Below are 22,522 nucleotides of genomic sequence, written 5' to 3'. Positions count from 1 at the left end.
TTTGCAGTTTTACACGTAGCTTCCAGTGAATAACTATTTTTAACTTCTGTGTCCAAGAATAAGATTAAAATGTTTTTAAACTATGTCAACCGTTTTCCATGCTGCGTTGTGACTGTTCAATCAAGGGATGATAAGACGTAGTGCATATAATATCAAAAAATACAGCCTATTTACAGCGGAGGAAGGGTGACTCAACTAACCGTCAATGCAGAAGCAAGTTCCTTACCGTATGGGGCGACATACCTGGCTACGTATATAAAAGGTGGTTAATACAAGCAAGCCGTAGTTCAAAGTGATCAATCTCGACCAGCCACAATCTACATCGCATCGTAAGTAGGAGAGTTTGAATTACTTTCACTTCATGACACACTGTAAAACTACTTTTATTGACGGGCCTCTAGTGAAATTCGTGGTAAGGTGGCAATGAAAAAAAAATGGCATCAGAAAATGTTTTTACATAGCTGTAGCGACTCAATATATGATAATTAAAATATCCATGTGGCCCATTGCATACTCATCTCAAAGAAAGAAGGTTGTTAGATACACATAATGCTTGACAGTTATTATGTTCATCAGACTGAATATCGTGAAAAGCCCTCGAGCAATTGTGTTGCCCCACCGAGCAGGGTCACGTAAATACAGAAGTGCATAAATAGAATCACAAATCGAAACGCCTGCCCTTAAACTCAAGGGAATAAAAGGAGCCATTTAAAGCGCACAGAAGATTTACAGTGCACGAGGAGAAAATACAGTGAATATATTTTTAGTAGCTTAATATTTAGTTGAATTTCTCTATTGTCGTCGTCTGTGACCGGAGAATATTTAACGAAGTTATTTTTCACAAAGAAGTAAACGGCTATTCGCAGCGTGTCTCGCTTTTCAGATTTTTTAATATTTGAAGCATAGCGCTTGCACTTTGTATGGCTTCATCTCTGTTTTTTTAGGGCCCTGAGTACTTTTAGAAGGTCCAGAGAGTGCAGTTTTGTTGGCGTCTACAAATATGGAACGTGTTTCTGTTATGGCAGTGTGCCAGCGAGACAGAGAGCAGAAGGGAAGACATCACCAAGATTGAAAAAAACGGCTAACATAACCTAAGCTGTGCATCGAACATGTAAATTATCTGATAGATTAAGCGTTTGAATGTGGGTTTTCTTTACTACAGGAATATAAGCCAACATATATCATTTCCACTTGTCTTACTGTAGCTGACATTAACTCGACGTCTTTTCATGTCTTGGTTTCATTTACAGGGCTTTAATGTCCCAAACTGACTCAGGTTATGAGGGACGCCAGGTATTGATTTTAAAAAGAGCAGTGTAACGCTTACAAAAGATTCATGAACATAGATGTACGAATTATGTTAGGAGCAAACATTTTTTTTGGATACTCAGATCTTAAGATGATTCAATCAGTACCAAAGGTGTAACCGAAATTCTTTTTTCCCCTGAGCCCGAAGCCTGAAAATAACAAAAAATAGGGAAGCGGTTAGTCATTTATCGATATATTTTTGGATGTGCCCACTATATATTGCAGTGATATAAAATAAACTACGAAAATAATTCCCTTTTTCAATGAGAAGTTCTACTTTTAATCGCAAGAATCACCCTTTGGTTCTAAGTATCCTGCTGGCTGGATGTTTGACAACGCTTAGCAGCTACAAGGAATGAAGTATCCGGTATTAGAATTTGTGCGTAGGCAATTGGCATACTGGATCTGAGGTGGTAACCTATCATCCTGAAACGCCGAGCTCATTTGTTAACTTTCAATAAAAGGACGAGATGCTCGCTCAAATGTGTGCCCCAGAAGATGGCAATGATCCTTGTTTAGTGGTGCCGTAGAGTTGTAGAAATTAGTTGATGTAAAAAACTGTAAATCAACGGGACACCTAGGTCTTCAAACTTGCTGCTACAATCTACTAAAGATACCGTATTCGAGGATCTGCTAGGGCTTAATATTTCAGGAATCGAGAGAATACACCGGCTTGGAAAACCAGACAAAGATGATCCAACAAAATGCAGACCTATAATCATAAAACTTCTCGATTACCGCGATGAGATCAACATATTAAAATAATGCTCAAAATTGAAAGGCTCTGGCTTTACTATTAGTGAAGATTTTTCACGTGCTGTTCGTGAGATGAGAAAAGAAATCTGGGACTGAACAAAAGAAAATGTATTTTTATCCTGCGATAAAGTGCGAATAAATGGACAACTGTTTGCTTGGGATAACGACCGAAACTACATTGTAGAAATAGAAACAAAAACCGAAACAACGCAACAAGAATCTCGAACGACCGGAAGCAAAAGCCGATTACCTTCCTCAACTTGAATGTTCGCAGCATAGTTAATAAGGTACCTGAACTGGAGGCTACTTTGCTGGCTATTGAGCCTGACATCGTAACCATCACTGAGACATGTTTGCATCCTCGCATTTCGGACTTTGAATTTCAGACCAAATATACAGTTATTCACAAGTATAGATAATCTAGAGGTGGGGGCGTGGCAATTCTTCTTAAACAAGCAATAGTATACTCCACCATGCTGGAAGTGGCAGGTGTTGAGGCTGTATGGTGCAAGATCCATTTAACCGATGGCGTTGTTCACGTTGGAGCTGTCTACAGGCCTACAAATGCCGATGTAATGTATCTAGACCCGTTGTTCGACTACATGCTTAGACATACTCCCGGCGGGAAAATCGTCATGGCTGGGAACTCTAATCTACCAGATATTAACTGGAAATCCCTTAACCCCGAAAATACTACAAATAACCTGATGATAGATTTCTTGTTTACATTCTACCTTACGCAGATTGTGGACACTCCGGCTCGTGTCCATAACCAAACCAGCTTTATTCTAGACCTATTCTTCGTTAGCGATTACTTTCCAGGCACTGCCGTAAGAGTAGAAACACTTCAAGAACTATCAGACCATGAATTAATACTGTGTACATTGCCTATAACAAATCTTTTTAGCCCGGATCGTACAGAAAAACTTGTCTTCGCATTTATTAAGGCCAATGATGATGCTGGTATGACTTATATCGTCCATGAATACGACAACTTTTCCCATTTATGTCTCGATAAGCAGTCAAGTATTGACAGCGTCTGGCAGTTTTTTTTTAAATCTTGTTATTCATTGCATGGAAAGCTTCGTCCCAACATTTCGAAAAGTTGTCAAAAATCAGAATCCCTGGATCACGCGTGAAATAATTCATATTAATCGAGCTATCAAAAGACTCAGATAGCAGAACAAATTTCGCACCAACCCTTTTGAGTCACAAATTGTGACAGCGTTGTGCGTGTGTGTGTTATGCCTTTTTCTCTTCTCTTCCTCCTTTTAGTCCCCTAATCCCTCTTCCCCAGTGCAGGGTAGCCAACCGGACACCCCTTTCTGGTTAACATCCCTGCCTTTCCCTACTCTTTATCTATCTATATATCTATCGCACCAACCCTAGCTACAACAATCGCCTTAATTAATTAAATAGGCAACTTAAATATGCAACTCGAAATGCAAAAGAACATTTCTGCAACACTACATTACAAAACTTTATTAAAACTGCACCAAGAAAATTTTGCCCTTACTTGAGCACAAAGCAAAACATAAGTCTTCCGATGTCATCTCTGGACGGCAAACTTAAAGCAGATTCGTTCAACAAATATTTTCAAGCAGTCTTCACTGCTGATAAAAACCACGTTGGCCATATTGCTCCAGAACAATATGGTCACAAGCATCTCGTCGGTACGCCTACAATTTCTAAAGCTGGTGTGCTATTCTTGCTTCTAAATATTGATGAAAAGAAAAGTAGCGGCCCAGATGGCATTTCTAATGGTTTTCTCAAACGTTATGCCGAGCTTCTAGCAAATATTTTTGCCTTCTTTTCCAGAAATCAATTCGTGAATGTTGTATAACCTATTTAAGGAAAATCGCCAAAGAAAACCTTGTCCACAAATCAGGTGATTAATACTCCCGGAATAATTATAGACCATATCTCTGACATGTACATGTTGGAAATTTCTGACCCAAAATGTAGAGGCTAAAAAGCTAATTCACCCTTGCCAGCACTGGTTTAGAAATGGACTATCCACTATAACACAACCTCTTGAATCCGCGCATGATCTTGCGCAAGGTATTAACAATCAGTCGCAATTTGATATAATTTTCCTTGACTTTTCCAAAGCGTTCGACTGGGTGTTGCACCAAAATTTGATGTACAAACTAAAAAATTTAATTGGTGATGGTCCTGTCACACAATGAATCAGCAGTTTTTTGTCTGAACGCTACCAATTTGTCCAATTCGACGGACATACCCCCGACATTATTTCTGTGGTATCTGGTCTCCCTTAAGGATCTGTACTGGCGCCTCTTTTATTTTTGCGACTTTTTAATGATATAACTATCCAAAATGAAGTACAAATGAGACTTTTTGAAGACGATTGCGCTCTTTTTCATGAAATTAAACATCAGTCTGACCAGATCAAACTAAATAGCGCTGTGAATAAAGTTTTTCAGTGGTGTCCTTGATTGGAGTATGGTCATTAACAAAGACAAGACTGTTTCTATGTCCATCAAAAAGAAAAACAATCCCGCTTAGGTTCACTTATGGTTGTGATAACACTTCGCTAAGAACTGTAACGGAATACCGATATCATCCTTATCTCATCCGACCGGAACTGCACAACTTACGTTCAGCATGTAGCAAATAAGGCAATGAACAAACTGCTTTTCCTCAAACGTGCCTTGAAAAACTCGCCTTCCGAAATAAAGATTCTTGCATACACTACGCTTATACTCCCGGTATTAGAATATGCTAACATTACATGGTTCCCTCATACAGGTACTAGCGTAGCCGCACTGGAAATTGTGCAGCGAAAAGCTGCGCGATTTATCTATAGCCAGTAAAAACGCACGGATGAACTTTTGCATCGCACAGGCCTTTATCTATCCGATCGAAACTGCACCGCTTGAAATTCTTATACTTCTGCACAATGCATTTAAGCTTAACTGTGAAGACTTCGTCAATATAAGCCACTCCAGAATCACTCGCCGCAAACATCCACTTACACTTGATGAATTCTTTTTTTGTTGCAATAACACATTCTATTTTTCCTTTTTTCCACGAGCAGTGCGCGAATGGAATGCACTTGACGCTTCGAATGTAATGCAGCCGACAGTCCTCAGATTTTTAGAGCTTGCCGAGCTCAGTATATTGCCACAAAGCTGACTAAATATTGTTACAATGTTGTTGATATATACTTTGTTCCGTATAACTGATTACATCTAATTTGTTTGTTCTTGTCTTGCTTTAAGTTGACCCATCCTTTTCATTGCACAACTGCTTACTGTTCTATAACTGTTTTATCTGGAAGTTGTGTATTTTTTTGAAGTGAGCCCATCCTGTGAAAACGCCGGTTGGGGTTGACAGTAAATCGAAATAAAAAAAAACAATTGTTCACTCAGCATTGTGCGTAAACAGTCACGAAATTATATATTACGTTTGTTTACAACTCAAGTCCAAGGAAGGATGAAACGTCAGCTCAGAGTGAGCGTTCCAAAATTGCAGAAGCCGTTTAAATTATGATCAGACCTGCTAAGGCCGGTAGTAAATGATGTAAATGCACTGGCATGCTTCTTTATTCGTCGCAGTGTACATTTCAAATGCTCAGTTTGTCATTTTGGCTAAGGGTATGTTGCTAAACTTGCCTACAAATTGTTTTGTTTAAATTTTTTAAGTGTGACAGCCACCTGGAGTGACTGAGAGACATTTGTATCTGCAGGAGAGATTCATTACCATTAATCCTCCTAAAGTTTGTATGCTGAATGGATCAAACAAAGCAACGAAACACAGAGGGAATGTGGCGTATATATACAATATAAAATTGAAATCCGTATTTTTTCGCATATCATTTTTTTTCAGTTTCAGGTGGAGGTTTCAGTTAAGGACAATTTTTAACTTTTTTGTCCAACAGTATGATTCGAACTGTCAGCGCTTCCCCATTCTGATCTTTGACCGTCTAATCAAGTTATGATGAGACGTATGTTCATGATATCGAGAAACACCGTCGGCTTATCGCTAGGAAAGGTACTTGAACTAGCAATTAGCGTAGAAGAAAGTTCATTTTCCTATGGCGCGACATACATGGCTTCGTATATAAAAGGCGGATAATACAAGCAAACCACAGTTCATCGCGATCAGACTGAACATTCACAATATACATCGCATTTCAAGCAGGACAGCTTGAAATGTTTACGCTTGTTGATTCGCGGAAAACTACTTTTATTAATAGATGTCAAGCGTTACTTGTAACCGAGAGCTTATACGGACAATGAAAACAACATGGACATCAGAAAATGTTTCTACATAAGTGTAGCGACTGTGTTTTTTTTTGGTAAAAGTGCCATGGGGCTCATTTGAAAAAGGAGTTCGTTAGATATGCAGAATGCTTGAGATCAATTATTTTCGCCAGACTAAATTTCATTAAAATCCCGACAGCCTATCTGTTTGCGCTACCGAAGCATAATCGCGTAACTGTAACAGTGTATAAATGGAGTCTCAAAGCTAAACACCTGCCATTAATTTTATGCAGCGTTGTATGCGTTACCAAAAAATTAACTAAATACGTTTCTCGTTACGCTAAAAAAAGGAACGCGTTACTGCCCTACGTTACCTACAAAAAAAAATAACGCGTTATCGTTACCGTTACCGAAAAAAAGTATCGCAAGTTACTTTGCCGTAACTTCATGGCCATTAATTTTAATTAGTCTTCGAATTAAAAACTTAGGATAACAATTTTATAAAGCTCACATTTGACATAAAACTTCTAGCCCAAACAAGATTTTACGCGAAATCCTGATTTAACGAGAATGCTTTCACAAATGTGGAGCAGCTTAGCAATGTATAGTGGCCTAAAGTTGCCTCTAGAGTTAGTTACTTGTGATGGCTTGTAACTCTGTGCCACATGATGAAGCCATTTTCTGAATGTGACATTAAACACAAAATGACTCTTCATCATCAATTATAACTTCATAAAAAATCATCCCTGAACTCTCAACAAATTTAAGGTATTTCTGAAAAATTTGATGTTCCAAAATGCTTGGCATGCTTCCAATCTTCAGAGAGTTGTGCGCGAGCGTTTTGAGAAGGGGAAGTCGGTGAAGGCAAGTGTGTGAATGCGTGTTCCTGCACCTATTTCGTGCTTAATGCATCTCTTCTGTCTTTTTGTTTAGTTGGGCGCGTCGTCAAGGGCAGGTGTTTTCCGGCATGCATGCGAGCCGCAACAAGAGTCGTCGAAAGCACCTGTACATTTTGTTTATTTCCAAAATCACTTAAGGAGCTCTGCGTTTTTTTTTCTAAAAAAGGAGGGGTGGAGTGGGCCACAACTGGGACAAAAAGTAACTAGTAACGTGACAGCTCATGGTACCGAAAAATTTTAACCTAAGTACGGTACCCGTAACACTTCCAAAATGGTGACGAATACGTTACTAAGTTAACGAAAAGGGCAACGCGTTACCGGTAACGCCGTTACTTGTAACGCGTTACCGCCAACACTGATTTTATGTGAAAAGGAAGAGATACTTTAAAGAAGACAGAGCATTCCCAACGCTCGGGGTGAAAATACAGCTCTTTGATTTTTGAAAGCATTGAAAGATTGGAGGAGATTTTACAAAGACAATTTTCGGAAATATATCAACAGCTTTTCGCACCGTGTCTGGATGTGAATATTTTTATGTATATGAAGCAAAGCGCTCGCATTCTGGCTGGCTCTATCTGTGCTTTACTGAACGCCCTAAGCACTAATATATGTGGAGAATAGTAACGCTTTATTTAATCTGCAAAGTAGGAACGTGCTATTTTCATGGGAGTGTGCCGGCTAGAGAAAAAGCGGAGAGAAAAACACAAACAAAATTTAAAGAACAGCTAACGTGATGTAGGCTGCGCTTCAAACGTGCTAAGTCTCGCTTTCAATTGCGTTGGCATTTCAGGTTTTCTTCACTATTCGATTTATTTTTTGAAATATTTCATTTGCACTTGTCCCATTATAGCTAACAGTAGCGTAAAAATTACGTCCGTTCCACAAACTCAGGCGAGTAAATTATATAACGAAGAAAATTTTTCAGCAATTCATATGTTCAGATTAGTGCGATGTCAGTGCATGTTAAAAAAACCGCAGGTGGTCGAAATTTCCGGAGCCCTTCATTACAGCGTCCCTCCCAGTCTGAGTTGCTTCGGGGGTTAAAACCGCATAAACCATGACAATATTATTCAATGAATTAGTTGACCATTACCTACGTCGGGTCTCTTAACGTTACACCTATCATATTTCTTTCCATGACTCTGCTGTACTTAACTTAAGCGGAACCCTTTTCGTTAGCCTCCACGTTTCTGCCCCGTAGGTGAGTACCGGTAAGATAGAGCTGTTGTACACATTTCTCCTGAGGGATATTGGTAACCTGCTATTCATGACGTGAGAGAACCTGCCATATGCGCTCCACCCCATTCTTATCCTTCTAGTTATCTCCCTCTCATGATCCTGTTCAGCTGTCACCACCTGCCATAAGTACTCCTTTACCACGTCCAGCACATCGCTGCCAATTGTGCACTGCTGTTCTCCTGCTAGACTGTTGAACATTATTTTGGCTCTCTGCGTGTTAAAGACCCACCGTACTCAGAAGTACGGTGGGTGAGTACGGCAGAGTAGGTGAGGGAACGAACGCATGCAAATGACATCCTAGTCGTAATCAACGGGAAGAAATTTGCTTGGGCACGGCACTTTAATGCGAAGGCAAGATAACCGCTGGTCCTTAAGGCTAACGGAGCGGATTCCAAAAGAAGGCGAGCGTAGCAGGGGCGGCAGAAGGTTAGATGGGCGGATGAGATTAGGAAGTTTGCAGGCATAAGGTGAGCGCAGCTGGCAAAAGACACGGTTAATTGGAGAGACATGGGAGAGGCCTTTGACCTGCAGTGGGTGTAGTCAGGTGAATGATGATGACGGCGTCGAGTACGATGGTGCGCCGTTGTTTTCTGGTACTCAAGAAACAAAGAACCAGTGCATTGCAAAGCATCATGTTAATTCTGATGTGAGCGAACTTCGATGCTATGACTCGTTTGTGTTTAACTTGGCCATGGTTTTATTTTTGTGCCTTTTTTCTAGCACCCATCAAAATGGTGACATGAAGGTGAAGGTTATTCTTCTTGGTCTTGCTTTATTTGGTCTGCTTGCATCAGGTAAGAGAACTTGGAAAGCAATTACCCATATTGGGGTAATATTAAAATTGGTGTACAAATACTGATCACATATACCGAATCAGGCAGCGTCGAAATCGAGTTGGCTCAGTAATACAGGAGCAGTGCGACGATAACAAACGCACTCCTTAAAGACAGGAGTGGAAAATATAGTGAGAGGACCCACAGACCCAAGGAGGCACGAGTGCTTGATGTCGTAACACGATTGTCATACCTTCTATAAAACCTACTCCCGTGTGCATTATGTTCTATGAAGAGGTATATGTGACACATAATTATGTGGGAGAAGCACAAATTTTGTTGGTTTCGTCACGTTTTCGTCCGGACGTATAATATCGAATATAATTACGAAATTTAGTGGCGAAACAACTAGAAAATTTGACCTTTCTCGGAACATTGTTGGCTTTCAAAAAGCAGACTGGAGTACTTGCTCATTTGCATGCATTTTTGTGAAGTGCAAATTTTGCTAGAAGTATTCGTCCTTTCAATAATTACTTCCCTGCTTCTTCAGAATGCCGAGCCGCAATTGTCTTCCAAACTGGTGATGAGGGAAGGGCCGTTGGTCAGGAAGTTGATCGCCACAGTAGAGAAGTCCAGGATGTGGAGGGCCGTATCCTTATCACGACGGATCAGGCTGAAGCCCGGGCCGCTGCCAAGGAAATTGATCGCCACGGTGGAGGTGTCGAGGATGTGGAAGGCCGCATCCCCAGCAACTGCGTGAAATCACTCTGTGGTTAATGTTCTAGAGCAATGCTGTGTCGCTGCCTCCAATCTGCACCGCACAATCTCAAGTCACCGCTGCACTGTCGAGGAAATGGGTACAGTGGAGAAATTTTGCATGCATATTTTGCGCAACAAAGCTGCCAGAATTCAAGAACTACTTTAATGAGCAAGCATATTTTTGAAGATTTAGTGAAATAAAAGAGAAATATTTTTCATCATCGCCTTTCTTTTGCTGTGCCAGAACGCACTAACCGTGATGCATGAAATATGGGTAGTTAACCGCCCTGGAGGCGGTTCCACGGAGGCATCTGTGGCGTTGTTTTTCTTTTTTTTTGCAACTGTGTGTACTTCACCTGAAAGACTGGTGAAGTGAAAACTTTTGTTTTTTTCGTCGTTAAGAAACGAAGCGCTTTCACGTCGCTGCCCTGCACGAGAGCCGCCACAAGGTACATCCTAGTCAGATTTCTTCCATGATCCACTCTCAGTGTGAAGCTCCACTCTCAGCCGTCTCGTCGAATGTACTTTAGAGCGAATTGGGGAAATATAATCGCTGAATACCAATTCATCACTTTGCGGGTTAATTGCGATTATTTGAGGACACTTGAGATTCCCTCTAAGGGTATGACGCGATAGCTTTGTAGATGCAGCGGGCATCACCATTACGCAATGTTATTGAGAACTAGAGTAAAACACATATGTACAACGTGAAACTATATTACTAAGAATAATGCGAGGTGAATACAAAGAATGCGCGACTTACGGCGAAGCTGCCGGAACAGAAAACGGATTCCTGCAGAGAAGGTGATTGCCAGCACTCGGAGTGAAGACGGACTTCGGCGAGCAGCGGTTCTGTCCCGTCTTCCGATGCGTAGCCGCCGGCCACGGCACTGCTCCAATTTTTTTTTTTTCAGTGGTGCTTCATGGTGAGTCTCTGTTCTGACGACCGCCGCATGCCACTGCTACTCCACCAACCAGTTTCGCCGCACTGTCAGTCCAGCCGACCTCCATTAAAACATATTGGGTATGCTGGTACATATTGATGCTGTTAATAAGTTTTAGAGCAAGTACGCAGCTTTTGTTCGCTGTCGGCCAACGTCGATGAAGCTTCTCATTCTGAGGCACGGGACCCTTAAGCTTTCGCTTGAAATATTCAATACAGAAATGCGTCTAAGAAAAGTATGTGGCTCAATATGTGTTCTTAGAAGCAATAAATATCATTCTGGCATGCGTTTCGTATAGCCATAGAAACTGTGCACATATCTTTTAATGCTGGCGTACAATTAGCAAGAACGGTCTTAGCCACGGAAGAAACACACTCAATTTACAAGTCGCCGCAAGTAAAAGTGACTCATACTGACTATACCGCAGCCTAGAGTCACTAAATAAAGACTTAGAGTACCGTCACTGCAGCACGGCGGTAAGCAGGGGCGGCCATTTTGTTATTTATCATTGTTGCCAGATTGCCGCTTCAGCGACCTCGCCGCTAACTTTGGCCCGGACATTTTGTAAACAATGCTGTTAGCCACCCTGCGCTGCGGCGGGGATCGTAGCCGTACGGCATGGAGCCGCTCAGATGCAAACGGTAAGCGTTTTCCATCATTCTGCGAGTTGAAACAGCCAACAACGCAGCAAAACGGCATCCTCGTATGCTCTTGTGCAGCTGAAATGCTGCGAGGCGCGGAATCCCTGGTCACTGAGTCGGTCACCGGCAGCACTCGCAGCGTCGCAGCACTAGGACTACCACAGTTGCCCGACTGAAATCGCATAAGCCACAAAATGGCAGCCCCCATGCACCGTCGCAGTGTAAACAAATATCACGTGATGCAAACTGACCAATGATTGTGGCGGCGGCACAGAACAATAGGAGAAAAGAGTGCCGGTACTCTAAGTCTTTATTTAGTGAGTCTACCGCAGCCTAGTCACCGAAAAATGCCTATAGTCCGTGTTGCATACAGACAGAAGGCGTGGGCTGCAAGACATAACTTTATTAGCAGTGTGGCTTACAGGCAGCAGGGAGACGAACAACGCAGTACAGCACATAAACAAGGATATATTGGCACCTGGCGCTTTCAAGTGGCCCCTGAAAGACGATGAAGGTAGAGACTCTCGCAGGCTCTCTGGACCTGTGCCATTTAGTAAAAGCAGCTGGTGACACTGCGTCTTCGATTTTAAACCCCAGGTTTCGTGACAGATTTGGTGGCGGTGCTTGGTATTCGGTCTCTCGATGTTGCGCACTCGTCCGCGCACCAACGACACTGAGTTTGTGCCCGTGGAGAAGCCAGTGGATAGCATCAGCCGGAGAAACCTGGGCCTTCCTCCCGAGCACGGACCCTTACACTCTAAACAAAAATACACCTATAGGGGAGTAAAGAACGAGTAAACTGTCCTCTAGCGCACACCTTTTTATAAAAGAGTGGGCGCTGGAGGACAGTTTTACTCCCTTCTTGCTTCTTTTTTTTTTAGAGTGTAGGGTCCACCTCGACAACGAACTTCCGGACAACTGCGCAAAGCACCACTCCAGCAATGCAAGGTACGCTGATGTACACACTTCAGGATCCCCGAGTGCCGAAGACGTTCCTTGGCACCCCGCATGAAGACGTCGAGGACTGGCTCGCTCAGTTCGAACGAATCACGTCCTATAATCTAATGGACGACCACTTAAAGCTACGGAACGTCATCTTTTGTATCGAGGACCGGGCTTTCACCTGGTGTGAGAACCGGGAAGGCGTACTGACATCTCGGCTTGAATTCCACTGTCGTATCCTCGAGGCGTATGCCAGCCGTGATCGGCGCGAACGAGCAGAGCGTGCTCTCCAGTCACGAATACAGATGCCAACGGAGTCAGTCACGATGTACGCCAAGGACATGACCCTACTTTTTCGACGTGGTGATGCAGCGATGACTGAAGATAAAAAGCTGCGTCACCTGATGCGTGCGGTTAAGGAACGATTTTTTTGCTGGTCTTGTGCGCAGCCCACCCACTACTGTTGCCGCGCTCTGAGCGCAGGCGGCCAGGATACAAAAAGTTCTGCACCAACGCTCGGTTGCCTATGACAGGCCAGTCTTTGCTGCGACAGCTACCGAACCTATTCCAGCACTCATAGAACACACCGACTTCTTGTGCGATCTCATTCGGACAATTGTATGCGAAGAACTTTAGAAGGTTTGCGGCACATCCCAACTAGGGGGTGGCTCTCTCGCACATGTTATCCGCGAAGAGGTTCAGCAAGTCGAGCGGCCATCTAGATATACACGTTGCTGAAGCAAAAAGTTTCCCTGCCCCTGACCCTTATTTAAAAAACCCTGTATCGCAACATACCAGATTTCATATCCGTCCGCTATTGACTGCATAATTCACAGACGGCGACATATTACTAGCGTTAATAAACACAAAGGACAGAGAGCAGAAACACACAGGACAGACGCTAGACTTCAACTGCCGTTTATTACACACGCATGAGAAGATATACTATGCGCTTCTGCGCATGCTCGAAATACAAGACAAATCTGATTGACATGAATGCTGGCTATCGCTGACATATAGAGTACTAAAAAAAGAGAGAGAGAAAAAACAATGTAAATTCACAATAGATTGAATCGCGTGCTTTTTGCCAGGTATGCAATTTCTTTACTCGTGAGGGCTATTGAAGGGGAGCTCACGAATTTATCTCCTGCTTTATCAATACAAAAGGCCTCAAATATTTCCCTATCAACCTGCTTGTTGAACCGCATCAGCACGCGAGTGCTGCGAAAAAGAGGGGTGCACTCTTCCTCCTCTATTTCGCCGTGTTTCTTTGTCTTGCACTTGCGGCAATGGGTCGCCAAATGGCCACCTCCCATTAGCGCTGCGACAGTTGTGCGATGCTTCCGCAATCTTTCGTTGAGGCACTGGCCCGTCTGGCCTATGTAGCACTTGCCACAAGACAGTGGTATCATGTAGACCACCCCAATGATGCAGTTAACAAACTGCGTGTCGTGCTTGGTTCCACAGGCTATGGGTTCCCTGGTGGAGTTCACCATGCGGCACATCCTGTACATTTTGAGCGGCGCCGAGAAAACAACGCGTACGCCGCACTTTCCCGCCACCTTTTTGAGGCGGTGAGACAGGCCATGCATGTATGGCACACACACAGGACGCCCCTGTGGACCATCAATGCTGAAGTGCGCTGACTTACGTCCATGCCTTACCTCTTTGACAAGGTTCTCGGGGATGGACGTGAGAGTGCTGTCTGGGAAGCCAGCACTGCTCAGACGAAGAGCCTGTTGTTGAACACTCAAGTTCACCTTGTGTGCGCATGATTTTTGAAGGGCGGCTCTCAAGCAGTTCAAAGCTATCCCTCTCTTAACAATTTTTGAATGGGCCGAATTATAGCTCAGGATTGGCTTTTTTGACCGAGGACAATATGTCCAACATACCGAATGATCTTTAAAGCTGATGTTTAAATCAAGGTACTGCAGGCAACCCTCAATCGGAACCTCACGAGTTAGTCTCAGTCCCTTCGCACATTCTTTAAAAACGCTAAAAACGCCCTCCACGATGACATCTCTTTCCTCAGGCGGCACTCCTTTCAACAGAACAAGATAATCGTCAACATATCTACAAATTTTTGCGACAAAGGTCTTGTCAGTACGCGAAAAAATTTCTTTGTCAACACAGGCTAAAAATAGGTCACTTAAAACTGGTGCAATGCACGAACCAATGCATATACCTTGTTTCTGAACGTAGGAGTCAGCATTAAAATCAACAAGAGTAGAAGAAAGATAAAAACTCAGCAGTTCCAAGAAGTTGTCAACTGACAAACCTGAAGAATTCTGGAAGGAGACTGTGCCATGGGACTCGATGCTCTCCCACATACAGTGTTTTGTTGAACGTTTTTTTTTTCGGAAAACACAACCAGAACATTTTCTGTTTGAAGAGGCGCGTTTATCGCGCAAGGAACTGCCCCAGGGAAAAAGACAGGCATCAAAAGCTAGCGCGTAGCCTGCACCGGTGCCTTATTAAACACTGCGCAAAATGCCGCGCTGCCTCATCAAAACCATGCGCTCGCGCGCTGTCGGATTTCAGTTTCGTGGAGCGCGCCGCGATGCGGACGCCATGCTCGCCGGCTGACGCTGGACGGACGGACAAGGCTGAATCCTAGCTGCTCAATTAAGCCACCTATAGCCATCGACTCATGAAATCTTACTCCAACTTCAGTCAATCAGCGTGCCAAAGTCTGCGACCTGTTTTAGCACATAGTACTGAGCAGTCTTCACTTTGCAGGCAGCACGTACTAAGCAAATTGTTTAATTTCTGATTGCATATACACACATCCTGCGCCCGACGCGCATCCCGTTTAGCACCACTTCGCCGTCTTGGGCCGCAGGTTTCAACTGAGGTGCCCGCGTGCACGCCACGACGGCAGCGCTTTCAGACGTTCAGCCCAACAAACATCTCATTTAGCCAGGTGTGCTGCTGCTTAAATGTGATACTGAGGTTTTATTAGTCTAAATCCAGCGCTATCCAGAGATATTGGTAGTAAAGCTCAGGAGAGGCCCTCAATTGCTATCAGAGCTGAGCCCCAAAAGTGTGCCGGAAATCGCGCTTTCGGAAGCAGCACTGGGAGTCTGGCCGACGGCGCATCCAGTGGTAACGCTAGGCGCAGTGGCATTGTATGCTGCGCTCTCGCGCCGAGACGGCAGCCAAGAAGGGGGGGAGCGGCTTCAAAAATATGTGACGTAACCGCCTCTCCTGAGCCGCGAGCAACGCGCCAAACCGCCAAACGCATCGGTCGCGGCGGCCGCCGCCCTCTTCCTCACCCTCAAGTACGCACGGAGCAGACAACTCACGTTGCACAGCGTGGCCTCGCAATACCTGCGGCACACGAATTAGAGGAATGCGTATGCATTGACGCCTCCTCACCCCTCTTTGCCTAAATTATTCAAGTTCCAGCACAAACCATTTTGAGTTCACAAACTTGGCGCCGCGCTTTGTTTTCAAATTTCACGCAACTTTTTATCTAGCCCCGGCCACTTTTTGGATATTTTAGCTCAAATTGACTACTTCCCCGACATGCACTTCACGATTCCCCCTGCGAGATTTTTTCATGGAATATCAAATGCAACCATTCTTTTTTCTAATAACTAAATTCGTTCGAACGTTATCGTGATGACACGAAGCCGAAAACATAGCCTTACAATGATGGCTGCATTTGGGCGAGTTGGTTTTCCATTCTGAACGTAAAAGCGCAAAAAACACAAGGACACAGACTAAGGCAGACAACACGAGCGCTTACGCATTAATAAAACCTCAGTAATCAGTCCTCAGTTCATTGAGAAATCCTATATTAGACAGGCACAAAACAGGCAGAGTACACAAACATACTTACCACTTACCTGGTCATTTATGTCTATAAATGCAGGCGGCAGCTGATGGGCCTCAGTTTTGGTCGCGTCCATCTGAATAGACAGATATAACACACTGGAAACATTGTATTCGCACAAAACAATATCTAAATACCTGCGACTTGTGCCGCGCATGCTGACAAGCTGAGCGGGAGATTACGAACAAACCCGAAAAAGACCAGAGTCGTCCACACACTTGCCTAGTGCGCTCCAAGGGCCTTAAAGAATTCTGAACCTCGAACTTCACCGCTAGGTTTTCAATTGGATATGCTACAATGCCAAAAGGACCAGTAACGTAAAATCGCAGCTGCGCCATGTGTCAGCAAATGTTACGAGCAAAATTATATCGCATGTAAGACACACAAAGTTTATCGACACATATACGCATGCAGACACACGGCAGAATGCGAAATGATTTGTACTCACCTCCCAGCTCCAGCATATCCGCAGTGTATTAGCCTCCTTCGCCGAGTCGAATATCTGACCTCCAATACGTGCTCACGTTCTTCCTCGTGTCCGTCGGGCTCTCTCGCTTATAATCACTGATGAACGAAACACTTCCAATGACCTTGTCGCCTTCATCGAAGCGCACATATGCGTAAGTTGGAAAGGCATTTTCTTTGTTAGAAATTGAGGCAACTCGTACAGAATGCTATAAAATAAAAACGACTAGTTTAAAATTAGTTTAAAACAGACCGAATTCGTTGAGAATCAAAATTATTGCTACAAAGGAGTGCGATATCTATTAAGTAGAGTTGTAAGTAGAATATCTTATATAAAGGCAACACGAAAAGTGCAAAAACTGAGAGCTTCGTTTCCCGCGCACCCACGGCACAGACTGTTTTGCCGATATGCCGTCAAGCAAGGCACAAAGCGCAATCCCGCATGCCTACCCGTCACGCCGACAGAAGTGGCACTACGGTTCTCTGCCCAGCAGACGGCCCAGCCCAGCGCGGACGCGCGCGTCGTCTGGTGGTGGTAGCAAAAACTTGTTCCGCAAGATAATTCTAGGAACGCAGGCAGGCACATAGCGAGAAATTTTCTGTCGGGAGGGCGCACATAAAGTTTGCCCCCACTGCAACAGCGCCGCCGGTCCCTTGGTAGTCATTTCTGAACCTGTCCGGGCACGTCGCCGGCGCAGTGCATTTAGTCAGCAACGTCTCGACAGGTATACGTGCTGCTCGCACCGCTGCCACTCTATTTTTCATTGTGTGCACGTGCAGTCCTGCTCGCAAGTGCACAGAAGAAGGGTTCCCACTCGTTGTGAGTCGCGGCGTTCAGAGTGTTGAGAAACTGATTGTTGAATCGGAGCTGTCACAATAGTTCTCTGAACACCAAGGGCCAAGAGCTCCCCGTGGAATTCTACAGATTTCGTGGACATTTCCTACATTCTTGGGGAAAATATTTTAATATTGGTTAATTGTAAGGTACTGTAATGGAAATATTTAAGGCAATGGCCCAACCTTTCAGTGTGTAGCAAAATCTTTCAAATTTTTTCCATAGCTGGCATTGAGCAGGTGACAAAAATAACGCTAATTGCAAAAAATTACGTGTAATTGCCTGTAGATGTGAGATTGTTACAGTTAAATATTTTAATACTTGAAAATATACGTTCATACACTCTTTCCCGTTCAAAAATGCTTTTGTCCGAAATTGTTGAGTATGGAATAGTTGTGAACGAGAGACTGCAAGCATAGATAACTTATGCGGAGCGTGGAGTACGCACTTTTGTTTTGTCTATAGGGAACATGCAATCGTCGGGCGGCGCCACCATGGATGGATGGATGGATGGATGGAAGGTAGGAGCATCCCCTTTGAAACGGGGTGGGGTTGTTGCCACTATGCTCAGTTTTTTTTCCTTTATTTTTGTTTACTCTGCTGTAAGTCTTTAATACAATTCGCCATTTCCTTTAAAAAACGTCTTCCTACACTTTAAAACTTATGTCACCTCTCTGCTTTTGTGCCACCAATCCTCCAATCGCTTCTGCTAATTTCCACCACAGATTTATTTACATGACTATTGTTATGTCTAAACCCTAAGGCCTTAGAAAGAGTGACTGTGCCTGCATCGACATCGGGATGGATACCATCGCATTTTAGGATGAGGTGTTTCATTTTTTCTACAGATTTACCACACACAGCACATGTGTCATCTTCTTCGTTACATTTTTTTCTGTAGCTGCGCGTTCTAAGACACCCTGACCTAGCTTCAAAGACGAGGGCACTGCCTCTTGAGGTTATCATAAAACGTTTCCTTCCTATTCTGCCTTTTCCAGCATCGATTTAGTTCTACACTATGCTTCTTTTTCATTGAATTTATACAATTTTTACCTTCGCATTTTTAACCTGTCGTTTAATGCTCCTTCTTTCTCCTTCCTAGTCTCTGGCAAACTTACTGGCCAGCTTTCTAGTTCGTTTCTGCCACTGTGTGTCAACGCTCTTTTTGTACAGGTATTTAAATACCTTAGCTGCCCACCTGTTGTCATCCAATTTCTTCAGGCGTTCTTCGTATAGTACTTTACTTTGAGCTTCCCGTGCTTCGAACGTTGCCCAGCCCATATCCCCCTGTACTGCCTCGTTTGTGGTTTTTCCGTGGGCACCTAGTGTGAATCTTCCGACAGTTCTCTGATTTACTTCTAATCGCGACTGAACTGCAGCCCTTAAGCATAGAACCGCATTCCCGAAAGTAAGCCATGGCACCATTATTCCTTTCCAAATACCTCTGAGGACTTCATACCTGTTGTACCCCCCCAATGCCCTATGTTTCATTATCCCGGCATCTCTTCGCCCTTTTGCTATGAGAGACTGTTCGTGCTTTTCCATGTACATATGTCCGTTGTTTACCCATACCCCGAGATATTTGTACTCGGCCACTTGGGGTGTTTCATGGCCTTGTATTGTAAGCTCCTGATCAGTTGTGCCGTTGAAAACCATCACACCTGACTTAGTTGCGCTAAAACTGAAACCTAGACTGTCTCCTTCGTCTCCACAGCAATTCACCAAATTTTGCAAATCTTCCTCGCTTTCTGCTAACAGTACAATATCGTCCGCATACATTAATCTCGGTAGCCGTTGCTCAACAACCTTTCCGCCTAATGTGTATGACAGATCATAACCTAGATTGCTTCCTTGTAGCCTTTTTCCATACTTATCATATAAAGCATGAACAGCAGCCTTAATCCTTTGTGTATCTGGACAGTTGTTGTACTCTTAATTCCTTCCCATGTTATTTCAACTTCATTTTCTTGATATATTTCCTGTAGAAAATTAATTACCTCATGACTGACACCTTCACCTTTTAATATGTTCCACAGGAGTTCCCTGTACACGTTGTCATATGCGCCGCTTATGTCCAAGAAGTCTAAATACAGAGGTCTGTTTTTTGCCTTATCTATTTTTATGCACTGGGTAAGCACGAACAGGCAATCATGTAAGCGCCTACCACTTCTGAACCCGTTCTGAAGTTCTCCGAGTATTCTATTACTTTCTACTCATGACTGCATTTTTATTTTCACCGCCTGCATCACCAGCCTGCAGGTAACTGATGTTATCGTAATCGGTCGGAAGGATTTTATGTTCGTCTTATTCCCTTTTCCTTTATAAAACAAATTCATTTTACTCTGTTTCCAGCTGTGCGGAATTTGCTGATTCGTTATGACCGCCTCCAATACTTTTATCAGCGTTTCCTTGCCTCTTGGGCCAAGTTCATTAATTAGATTGATTAGAATTTCGTCGATCGCTGCTGACGTACATCTTGGAATATTTGCTTCCGCCTTTTTCCAGTGCAACGATCGCAAAACATTTCGCGCAGAACTCACTAGTCATTTTCAGAACACGTGAACTTGTAGTTGCCCTGTACTTTTTCCTGCATTTTGTCCATGTTTTTTTTTTCTTTTCTTTTCTTTTCTTTTTTTTCTCGTCTTCTTTTCTTTTCTTTTTTGCTTTAAATTTTGTAACCGCTTGATCCTCCTTTTTTAGCGTTTTTTTTAGTGTTTACAGTTCCAGTGTTAAGTTCATTGTGCCTATGTTTTCATCATGAGTGCACTTACACAAACTCATTTGTAAGCCCCTCCTTATGTAATGCCTTCGGGCCTTTAAGGATGAAATAAATGAAATGAAATGAAATTCGTTAGTTCCACGCTGTTTTCTATTGTGCGTTCCTGTGTTGCTCCCTCAATTGGGTGATTACTCTATCGTCTTTCTTAAATGACTCAGCTATAACTGATGAAATGTAGTTCACAGCGTCATCTCCCTCTAAACACTTTCCTTCGGCATCGTGAATCTGTTCCTGCTTTCTGTGATTGGCTTTGCCCAGCCAGCTTATATGTTTCCAGAATTTTCTTGGTCCCCCTTTAGTTGCATCGCGAACTGCAGCCAGCCAGCGATCAGAGGACTTCTTTATTTTAGCCTGGACGAGGACCTGCACTTGCTGTTTCTTTTGTCGATAAGATTCCCATTTTCGGCCTATTTCCTCTTCAGATAACTGCGCCCTCTTTGCTTCTCTGTGTTCCCGTGATGCCAACCGTCGTTCTTCGATAGCCACCCTAATTTCCTTATTCCACCAACTTCGTGGCTTCCTCTTTCCTCTCCAGTGGTTTACTCCTTTTACTTGTTTTATTTTTGTACTAATGAGGAGCTCTAATTTATTATAATCCCACTTTTCCATGGGATGTGTCTCTATTGCTTCCTCTATGCACGCCGCTATTTGCGCTATTTGTTCGTCATTTAATTTTCCGCACTCTTTTTGGCGTCGCCATCTGTCGGCAGGCAGCGCAACTGTGAGACTTATCATGCAACATTTGGAGCTCAGGACAAGCGGCGCTGTTGGTACGCCTTACTATTCTTACACCTCGGTGGTGAGTGTGTGTGTAGATTGGATGGATGGATGGATGGATGGATGGATGGATGGATGGATGGATGGATGGATGGATGGATGGATGGATGGATGGATGGATGGATGGATGGATGGATGGATGGACGGACGGACGGACGGACGTGGATGGATGGATGGACGTGGATGGATGGATGGACGTGGATGGATGGATGGACGTGGATGGATGGATAGATGGATGGATGGATGGATGGATGGATGGATGGAGCGTCCCCTTTGGAACGGGGTGAGGGCAGTTCCCACCATCCTCAGCTTTTTTTCTTTTTTGTTTCACTGTGTGGTAGGTGGTTAGTAAAACTCCCCATTTTCTTTAAATATGTCTTCCTACACTTGTAAGCTTATGTCACCTCTCTGCGTTTGAGCCACCGATCTTCAAATCGCTTTTTTGCTAATTTTCACCGCAGACTTATTTACATGACCATTGTTGCCTCTAAACCTGAGCGTCTCATGAAAAATGACTGGGCCTGCATCGACATCGGGATGGATATCATCACATTTGAGTATGACGTGTTCTATTCTTTCTACAGATTTACCACACACAGCACATGTATCATCTTCGCTAAATTTCTTTTTGTAGCTGCGCGTTCTAAGACACCCTGACCTAACTTCAAAGAGTAGGACACTGCCTTTTGGGTTATCATAAAGGGCTTCCTTCCTCATCTGCCTTTTCCGGTATCGATATTGTTCTACACTATGCTCCTTTTTCATTTAAATTATCCAGTTATTACCTCCCGCGCTTCTAACCTGTCGTTTAATGCTCTTTCTTTCTCCGTCTTCGTGTCTGGAATATTTACTGGTTAGCTTCCTAGTTCTTTTCCGCCATTGTGTTAACGCTTTTTCTCTATAGGTATTTAAATACCTTAGTTGCCATCTGTTATTGTCCAATTTCCTCAGGCGTTCTTCATAGAGTATTTTCCTCTGAGCTTCCCTTGATTCGAAAGATGTCCTGCCCATGTCCCACTCTACTGCCTCATTTGTGGTTTTCTCGTGGGGGCACCTAGTACTAATCTTCCCACAGTTATCTGATTTACTTCTGACCTCGACTGAACTTCTGCCCTTAAGCGCAGAACCGCATTCCCGAAAGTACGCCCCGGCACCATTATTCTTTTCCAAATACCTCAAGAAACTTCATATCTGTTGTACCCCCTAATGCCCTATGTTTTAATACCACGCATCTCTTCGCCATTTTGCTATGAGAGACTGCTCGTGCTTTTCCGTGCACATCCGCCCTTCGTTTACTCATACCCCGATATATTTGTATTCGGCCACTCGGGGTATTTCATG

The 22,522-nt window shown here is 43.6% G+C and overlaps 1 long non-coding RNA gene across 1 annotated transcript; it reads left to right on the top strand.

Annotated features, from left to right (window-relative positions):
• Window positions 1–288: 288 nt before the first annotated feature.
• LOC144118866 (uncharacterized) lies at window positions 289–10,054 on the top strand. The gene is made up of 3 exons (XR_013312174.1): window positions 289–329; window positions 9,149–9,222; window positions 9,752–10,054. It is a non-coding gene; the product is annotated as an uncharacterized LOC144118866 (long non-coding RNA).
• The last annotated feature ends 12,468 nt before the right edge of the window (window positions 10,055–22,522 follow it).

Source organism: Amblyomma americanum, chromosome 2 (genome assembly GCF_052857255.1).
Source record: "Amblyomma americanum isolate KBUSLIRL-KWMA chromosome 2, ASM5285725v1, whole genome shotgun sequence".
Classification (NCBI taxonomy): Eukaryota; Metazoa; Arthropoda; class Arachnida; order Ixodida; family Ixodidae; genus Amblyomma; species Amblyomma americanum.
This window is presented reverse-complemented; position numbering and strand designations above follow the sequence as displayed.